This window comes from Onychostoma macrolepis, chromosome 19 (genome assembly GCF_012432095.1).
Source record: "Onychostoma macrolepis isolate SWU-2019 chromosome 19, ASM1243209v1, whole genome shotgun sequence".
Lineage (NCBI taxonomy): Eukaryota > Metazoa > Chordata > Actinopteri > Cypriniformes > Cyprinidae > Onychostoma > Onychostoma macrolepis.
The window spans coordinates 19,965,699-19,974,274 of NC_081173.1; the positions used below are offsets into that span (position 1 = coordinate 19,965,699).

The 8,576-nt window shown below is 36.7% G+C and overlaps 1 long non-coding RNA gene across 1 annotated transcript; it reads left to right on the plus strand.

Moving 5' to 3' along the window:
* Positions 1-1,257: 1,257 nt before the first annotated feature.
* LOC131526060 (uncharacterized) lies at positions 1,258-7,814 on the plus strand. Its single transcript, XR_009267369.1, has 2 exons — positions 1,258-4,966; positions 6,804-7,814. It is a non-coding gene; the product is annotated as an uncharacterized LOC131526060 (long non-coding RNA).
* The last annotated feature ends 762 nt before the right edge of the window (positions 7,815-8,576 follow it).

Genomic DNA, 8,576 nt, shown 5'->3' on the forward strand with positions numbered 1-8,576 from the left:
TGATTCTTCACCCCGTGACAATAGATAGATAGATAGATAGATGAGTTTAAATGGGTTAGAAATAGTACATAGAAGGGAATTCTGATTGAGTCTAATGGGCTTCAGTGTGTTTAGATTTCAATTTTGACAGTTGGAGCTTGAATAGTCTTGGCTCATCTGAACATTCCGTCAATGTAAGTCTATGGGATTTTTTCCCAGTTTTATTCGTAATTTTTAGAGTTAAAGCTCTAGGAGTATAAATCAGAAATAAGTTTAAATTGAATTGAAACTGAATTGGGCCAGTTATGGCCCATGTGTGGCCCTTGTCTGAAATCCAGACCTGGTCCACACTAGGACCGTAATTCATTGCGGTAAGTGGGCCAAGCAAAAGCTGATTGTGTGGGCCATAGCTGGCCCTATTCTGGCCCAGACAGCAACATAAGCCGCTTTTCCACTATCGGGCCGAACAGTTCTCTTTGCTTAAACGTTCCATTCCATGGCGATCCGGGCCAGTCAGCACGGATACGGTTTCGTTTTCCACTGCGGGGCTGATAACGGATCTCTTTGGAATGCAATTCAAATGCGTCAGTCGTTGCCATGGTAACACAAGTGTTTACATATGATATGAGGTGTAAATAACCACTGCGTTATGGAGGATGATCAGAAATTTCTTCAGATTTTATTACTAATTTGTGTTTACATTGCTCAAAATAGCGCCCTTAGCAAGCTACGAAGAAACTAGCAGCCAGGAAACAGACAAGTGACAGATCCTGAGTGGCGACGTCACGCACACGCACTCTACCAGCACGGTTGTCTAACCGTGCCGAGAATTCCGTGCCGAGGACGGTTTGTAACGGTTTGTAACGAGGGCGGTTTGTTGAGCCCGTACCAGGCTCACGTGGAAAAACAACTGGAACCGTACTTGACCGTTCTTAGAACCGTTCAGCCCGATAGTGGAAAAGCGGCTATAGTGTTGGCCCAGATCCGGCCCACGTGAAATCCATGCGGACCAGATGTAGGCCGGATCTGGGCCGACACTGCTTGCTGTCTGGGGGTCCTATACGCTGGACCAGATGAGTTCCACATTTCAGCCTCAACAAAACCATAACCAAGCCACTTGATACACACCCCTCCCAGATGAAGTCAAAACAACGACAATATTCTGAACAAATATTTAATCATGTTTAATCAGCAAACCAAGTTGAATGAATCTCACACCTAACATACAGCATTATGGTCAGTTCACACTTTCACAAAACTATAAAAACTATTAAAAAACATGCTTATTTGTTTTGCTTGGTCAGTGTGTTCACCCTGTTGGAGTATGGCAGTGTGAATTGGCTTTTAGGTGCTTTGGAAAACAAAACAAAAAACAGTAAAAGAAATATATATTTGTTTAATGTTCACGCAACACAAAATTCTTAAATAAGGTAGTTTCTCTATTTTTGCAATATTCAAGTGTTCATGTCCCTGAATAATATCTGTATGAACCCAAGTCTGAAGAGTACACATAATACCTAGTAGACAGCAATCCTTGTGAGTGAGAAGTCTGGTGTGGAGGCTGGATCTGGAACCGACTTCTGTCCAGGCTATCCGTCTTCACGAACTGCCATGAAATACAATTCAAACAAACAATGTAGTGTGAGGCTCTTACATTCACAATGCTCATTTTGGCCTCGGTGGTGAAGTGTGCAGAAAATTCTGCTGGACTGAAATTTTGTCTTTGGTGAACAGTCTTCAAGAGTGCAAATAATATTTTAAGTATCTTTCAGGCTCGCGTGAGGTTTCCACGAGCAACAAAGTCTGCTTGAACAAAAACTTCATTACATTTAAAGTTTAGAAAATAATATACATACAGACCGTCATCTACACATAAAAGGTGCTTAAAAACTCAAACGTTCATTAATAAGAGCTCAAATCTATAAGTTAGCTTACCTCTAATTTTTAGCCTCTGATGCTAATGGTCTTTTTGAAGACACTAAACCACTCCTCTAAAGCAGTGGTGTTCCATCCATATAAGCTGCAAATGCGCCGCATACCCAGGCCATCTGAGAGAATTAGTTCACGGGCTAATGAATATAAACATGATTATAAGTTGATCTCTTGTCATTTGAGATGTGACTTAAAGCTTAATAAAGTGTTGGGAATAAGTATGTAAAATTATTTATTTGAAAACAATGGTCATTTTCTGTAAATCTACGTCAGTGAGACAGTGACGGAAGTATGGAAGCAGAATAATGACAATAGTTTTTGAAACATAAAGCATGCTGAATTCCACAAATCGAAAAAAAAGATTGCATTTTAATGCCTTGTATTTCCAGGGCTTGCATTTTTAGGTCCTGAAATTTAACGTTGTTTATTTAAGCTGTGAATATTTCAATTCAAAATATTTCACACACATTTTCATAATTAAAAATTCAATAATTCATATTCACCTTCCAGAATTCACTTCCAAAATATTCAATCTGTTTAAAAATACGATGTATAATATTCGACAGGCAAATTTCAGTCATTTTATTTCACTTTCCAAATTCGCTGCCAATTTAGTGGTTAAAATTCGGCAGAAAATTCAGCGTTGCACATCCGGGAACCGCAGGAATAGCAGTAGAGCACCGATGCATGATCTCCAGCTGATGTCAGCCGCTCACCAGCAGGTGGCGCACGCGGCTGTTGATGAAGCAGGCCATATGTGGATCAAGTCACTCATTTACAAAAACTGATTTGCAGAAATGGAGCTATCGCTAGAAGTTTTGATTATCGGGGCCAGTATAAAAGTGTGGAAAGGCTGATTGTGTGTATGTTTAATTAAACATTTTTGCTGTTTCCCGTAGCCTACATATAAGCAGCTTTCTCTACCACAAAGGAGATTATAATGCTCTTTTACCCAACGCTGAAGTACAGAACTAACATTACATCTGGGGAAGACATATATTGCTTTCGGTTGTTTAGTTTCTGTAACTCTGTATCATGGCTTGTGTGACGCTGTGCTGTAATACTGGGGTTCCCCTCATACATCACACTCCAGGATTCCCCAACAACACATAACTCACCACAGTGAACTAATACAGTGATATAAGACCTCAGATCTCAGAATACACTTTATTGATGATTATGCAAACTATATCGACAGTTAAGCAGATGTAGAATATGAACAAACGTGCAAGGTTTCACGCTTTTTCCCTCAAACAGTTAAAGAAAACACATTACGCGGCTCAGTAGTGCACTAACTCAATAACAGCTATTAGACTTGTTTGGGGATTTTCCGTGTTCCAAAAGTTGTAGTACATTCCTTGTGACTAGACTCACTTACTATAGGTGAAATTTTGCTAATACCTCCCTTAATGTAAATAAAGTACATCAATATTTTATACTACAACCTTTGTAAAATGAACAATTCCTTTTGAGGTCTTACAGATTTTTTTGTTTTTGTTTTAAAAATGAAAAAAGTGAATTGTACATACACTGTTAAAAATAAGTGTAATTTTACAGGTAATGGTCTGTATTTTTTTACAGAATTTTCCTGTTATTTCATTATACAATATAATAACTGTGGTTTTACAGATATTTGCTGTATTTTAAAGTTCTACCATTATATTTACAGATAATTGCTTGTATTTTGGTATTACAACAATTTTCCGCTTTTACAGGACATTTTCTGTATTTTTACAGATTAATGTGTAATTGTACATAAAATGTTATATAACATTTATAGATTTATAGATCAGCAGTCATGTGTACTGTCCAATTATTTCGACAAAATTTTATTTTGATGCTTTGGAAACATTTGATTTATTTAAAGTTTCATGCCAAAAAGTATAGTATTGCAGCAGCATCTGGGCATTCTTTATTATAAATCACTGCATTCTCAAAAAATGAATAGTGAGGTTACAGTGTACCCTTGCCTATTTACTTGAAATCATTTATACTATATTTAAAGAAATGCTAAATAAATTATGGAATATCTGTTCTAAACAGTAGTATAATGTTGCCTATTCAAATAAAGATTTGTGCATTTTAACAAATACCAGCAAATATTTACACAGCATAATTGAAACAGCTTTTATTCAACAAAATTTATTCAGAGGCATATGTATTTGTTTCATAGACTGTATGAAAACAGATTTGTTTATGTGTGTGTGTGCGCACAAGTGATGACGCAGTTTCAAATCGGCCGCCAAAACTTTTCCGTTTAGTCCCGCCCACGGTGCAGGCTGCAGAGCTGCTCTCTACTCATCGACAGTAATGGAAGGGCGAGCGGATGATTTGAATTAATTGCAGGCTATCCATTAGGAGCTGTGTGAGAAAATATCGCGCTCTTTCATTGAGCCTGTTTTTCGATAACAACAGCAAATTTTGATGATACCACAGGGGACATCATGCCAACCGATCACCGACTGAGGTAAGTCTTTCATACTACAAATACTTAATATGCAGCACGCATCTTTCAAATTTGTTTTCCATTTGTTTTAATACCAGAAAGATCAGCTGACCTCAAAACAAGCTTTAGTAAACTTATTCATATTAAAGTCCATTCAAGTGCACGAATTCTTTGCTCATATGGCATAACTTACCCGCCAAGTTTTGAAACTGTTAAATGGCGGGACTTTTTGAAACGCTGAACGTGGCTAATGTCTGATGGTAAATTGTCATTACATATTGGCTCGTTAGTAGTTATAAAAATTGCACCTATCCAGATGAATGGACAGTTACGCCCCTATGTAGTAATATGATGCAGCTAAATCAAAGTAAATGATATAAATTTCTGTAAATGTTTATATAAATTTAGCTAAAATCACATGGTAGACCAAGACATCACTGTTAGCCTTTACTTCTCCGCTTCCAGACTATTGTCTCAGTGGAATATATACTGTAATGTGTGAATGTAATGCAAAGTATTTGAATTTTTTATTTTTTTTTATTTTTAAATTGTGGTTTCAGGTAGTGTGGAAAGACTGGAGATCTACAGCAGATGAGCATGGCAATCCAGGTATGAAACGGTGAACTTTTAACTTATTTTATTTTTACCTGAAATCAGCATGGACAAGTGTTCTCATGCCATATGATAATGCAACATATTCTTTTTTTTATTTTCATGCAGCAGTTAAAGAAATCTACATTATGTAATGTGTAAAATCTCTGGCACTATGCCAACAATCATTGTCATTTTAAACAGAAGCAAAAGTTTTTAGTTAACCCGAAGTGCTTAGACAAGTTCTGGTTTCTAGAAAACATGTAATTTGGGCCTAGGGTTAGAGTTAGTTCACCCAAAAATGAAATTTCTGTCATTAAGTACTCAGCCCCATGTAGTCCCAAACCCGTAAGACCTTCGTTCATCTTCAGAACACAAATGAAGATATTTTTTATGAAATCTAAGGGTTTCTGAACATCACATAGGCAGCAACGTCATTGCATCTTTTGATGTCCAGAAAGGTATAAAGACATTAACCCTTTAACGCGTACGATCACACTGGTGTGATCAGTCTTGGCTGGTCCCAGGAGCGTACGATCACACCGGTGTGATTAGAACTTTCAGTGAGTCACGTCACCAACTGCTGAAATTCAAATCTGCTTTCTGGCCCGGAGCCAGATCAGACACGCGAGCGCTTGTAATATTATAACTTATTCAGTGTTTTCAACCATATAATGCTTATTTAAGATTTCAGACATTTAAATACACATAAGTACTAGCAAAGCCATACATTTATAGTTTGTAAAATATGCGCTGATGTCTATGGAAGCAGCAATAATGATCCTTACAAATATAATCTGACGACATGTTTTATTGATATCATATACACATAGTGTAGGTAACAATAAAGTTTACTCTGCTCTTCTCCCAGTTTACTGGAGACTTATTTTAACGTGTTTCGGGAGGAGAGGATGAATTTACATGTTGTAAATCCCACAGCTGGATTCAGCGCGAGCAAACATGGCGGCGCCCATCACCCGGTATAGATCAACTAACACGATCATTATAAACGTGTTTAAACAACCAAACACATTTACTAGCACATATTTCAGAATCGGAATATCAGATATTTAATAATATAGCGAGTATGTTTGTGAATATTAATAATAAAAAAAGGAAAAACGAAATAAAAGCAATCCATGTGTCATACAGCGCTATTACGGCTGCGGTGTGTCACATGACAAGCATGACGCGTCGCCATGGAAACAATAAGGCTATAAATTCTAAAATAACGGTCGCCTAAAAAAACTCACGCCTGGGGCTCAGCTAGAATATTTTAAACTCACGTGCGAAAGGGTTAAAATTAGTCCATGTGACTACAGTGGTTCAACCTTAATGTTATGAAGTGACGATAATACTTTTTGTGCGCCAAAACAAAAATAATGACTTTATTTAACAATTTGAACTGTTATCATACGCAGTTGACGTAGTAAATGCAGTGCAGGCTTCCGTTTTCTGCATCAGAATGCCGGCTCATTATTGGGCGACACTGTTCACGTGAGCGCTTGCACAGATACACACGGGAGCGTTTGAAAGCAGGATCCGCGGATAGACACCTGCTTTCAAGCGCTCCCGTGTGTGTATGCGTTCGGTGAAAAGCGTCAAAGATGTCTATTTACAACATATTTTTGAAGCGTTGATCATTGTAGCCAATCACAGATATGTATGTTGAGAGCATGAACACAACGGCAAATCAGAGGTGTTTAAGAATCCGCTCAACAGCGCTCAAAATGCTAGGGGGAAATGCTGGGATCGTCACATTTTTAAAATTTCAATACCGACTTGATACCAAAGTCTGTACTTTTGACAACAGTATTGCTATCCTAATGACACACATTTTTACCTTTCATTCCAGCTGGATGTTCCGATGGTTGCTGCTTGCATCTCAGTCTTCTGGATGGAAATTTCTTACTGGATGATGAATGACCTTCAACTCAACCATGTCAAACTGCTCATGTTTCCAGCCAACCCAACCTTGGTGTTATAAGTGACATGTATAAACTTCACCAACCACATTGCACTGCCTGATCCTGAGGATATGCCTTGTACAACATTAGGAAGATCAGGCCCTTCCTTTTGGAGCATGCTACACAACTCCTTGTCCAAGCTTTTGTTCTGTCCAGACTGGACTGTTGTAATGCAAGAGTGATCTTTAACTAGCCGAATAGAGCACACGTCACACCTCTTACCTCTCTTCATCATCAGTTTGCACTGGCTGCCAATTGCTGGTCACATCAAATTGAAGGCACTGATGTTTGTCTGCAGAACAACCACAGGCTCTGCACCCCTATACATAAACTCACTACTTCAGACCTGTGTCCTCCAGAAGCTTGTGTTCTGCAAGTGAATCACACCTTGTGGTGCCATTCCATAGAGGCACAAAATCACTTTCATAGACCTTTACTTCGACTGTTCCCTGCTGTTGAAATGAACGTAAATCCACCCATTTTCAAGAAATGGCTAAAAATGCATCCTTTCATGAACACTTGACCCATTAATACTAACTTTGTTTATTTAAAAAAAAAAAAAAAAACTGTGCTAGACTAACTGGGACTTTGTATGTTGCATTGGATAAAATCTAAATGTATAAAGTTATACAGCAATTTCCTTTTAATGTAGGTATTTTTGAATGTTTTAAATGTATTAAGTATGTATTTTCTATTATCTTATTATTCATGTAACTTGACATAAATGTGCAGGTTCCTTTAAAATTATGCAAAAGTACAGAATAGATTAATTTTACAGAAATTGGCTGTAAATGTTGCTGTTTTTATGTATTTGTAAGTACTATGCTTGTTTCTTTGTCCAACAAACATTTTAAACTATAATATAAATGGAAAATGAACGATTAAAATGTATATCTACAGACATTTGTCTTTGTATTATGTACTTGCTACATTTTTATACAATATTTTTTAGTTATTGTACATGGAAAAACTTTTAAATTAAAGTAAATTACTGTAGATGGACAGAGCGGTTTTATAAAATAACTAATTAAAACCCGAAATTTACAGAGATTAACCTGAAAGTCGTTTTTTTATGTAATTTGACATAATTTGTCAGTTTTTCCATAGTTTAAACACATAATCAACAGTAATATACTGTAATTTAATTAATTTTGACTGTAAAGTCTATTCTGTATTTTTACAGTTTTTGCATGTATTTTTGTGAAATGGATATTTTCTGTAATTTAACATGTTGCTGTAATGAAACATTTTCTGTAATGAAACTCTGCTGCCAGACTTTTTACCGTTTTTTTTACAGTGTACAGTAAGGGAGATATTGGCAAAATTTCACAATGCACTACAACCTGTGGAACATGTAAAACCCTTTTGGTGGATTACTGTAGTTTTTTTTTACCAACAATTACCAACATCAATAATAACAATCACACAGTTGTTTTGTATCTAGCAATGTACTACAACCATTGGAACATGAAAAAAAACCTTTCCAGGGATCTTTTATATGTAAATAATTGTGTACTGTACATACAGTATATATATTGGCGAAATCTCATCTGTAGTAAATCACTATGAGCAATACAAGCTTTACAATTTGACTGTGTTATTTTAAATGTTAAAAGTCATTTTAATTTAAATACATTGGACGTTTTAACCCAGTTGGTGGA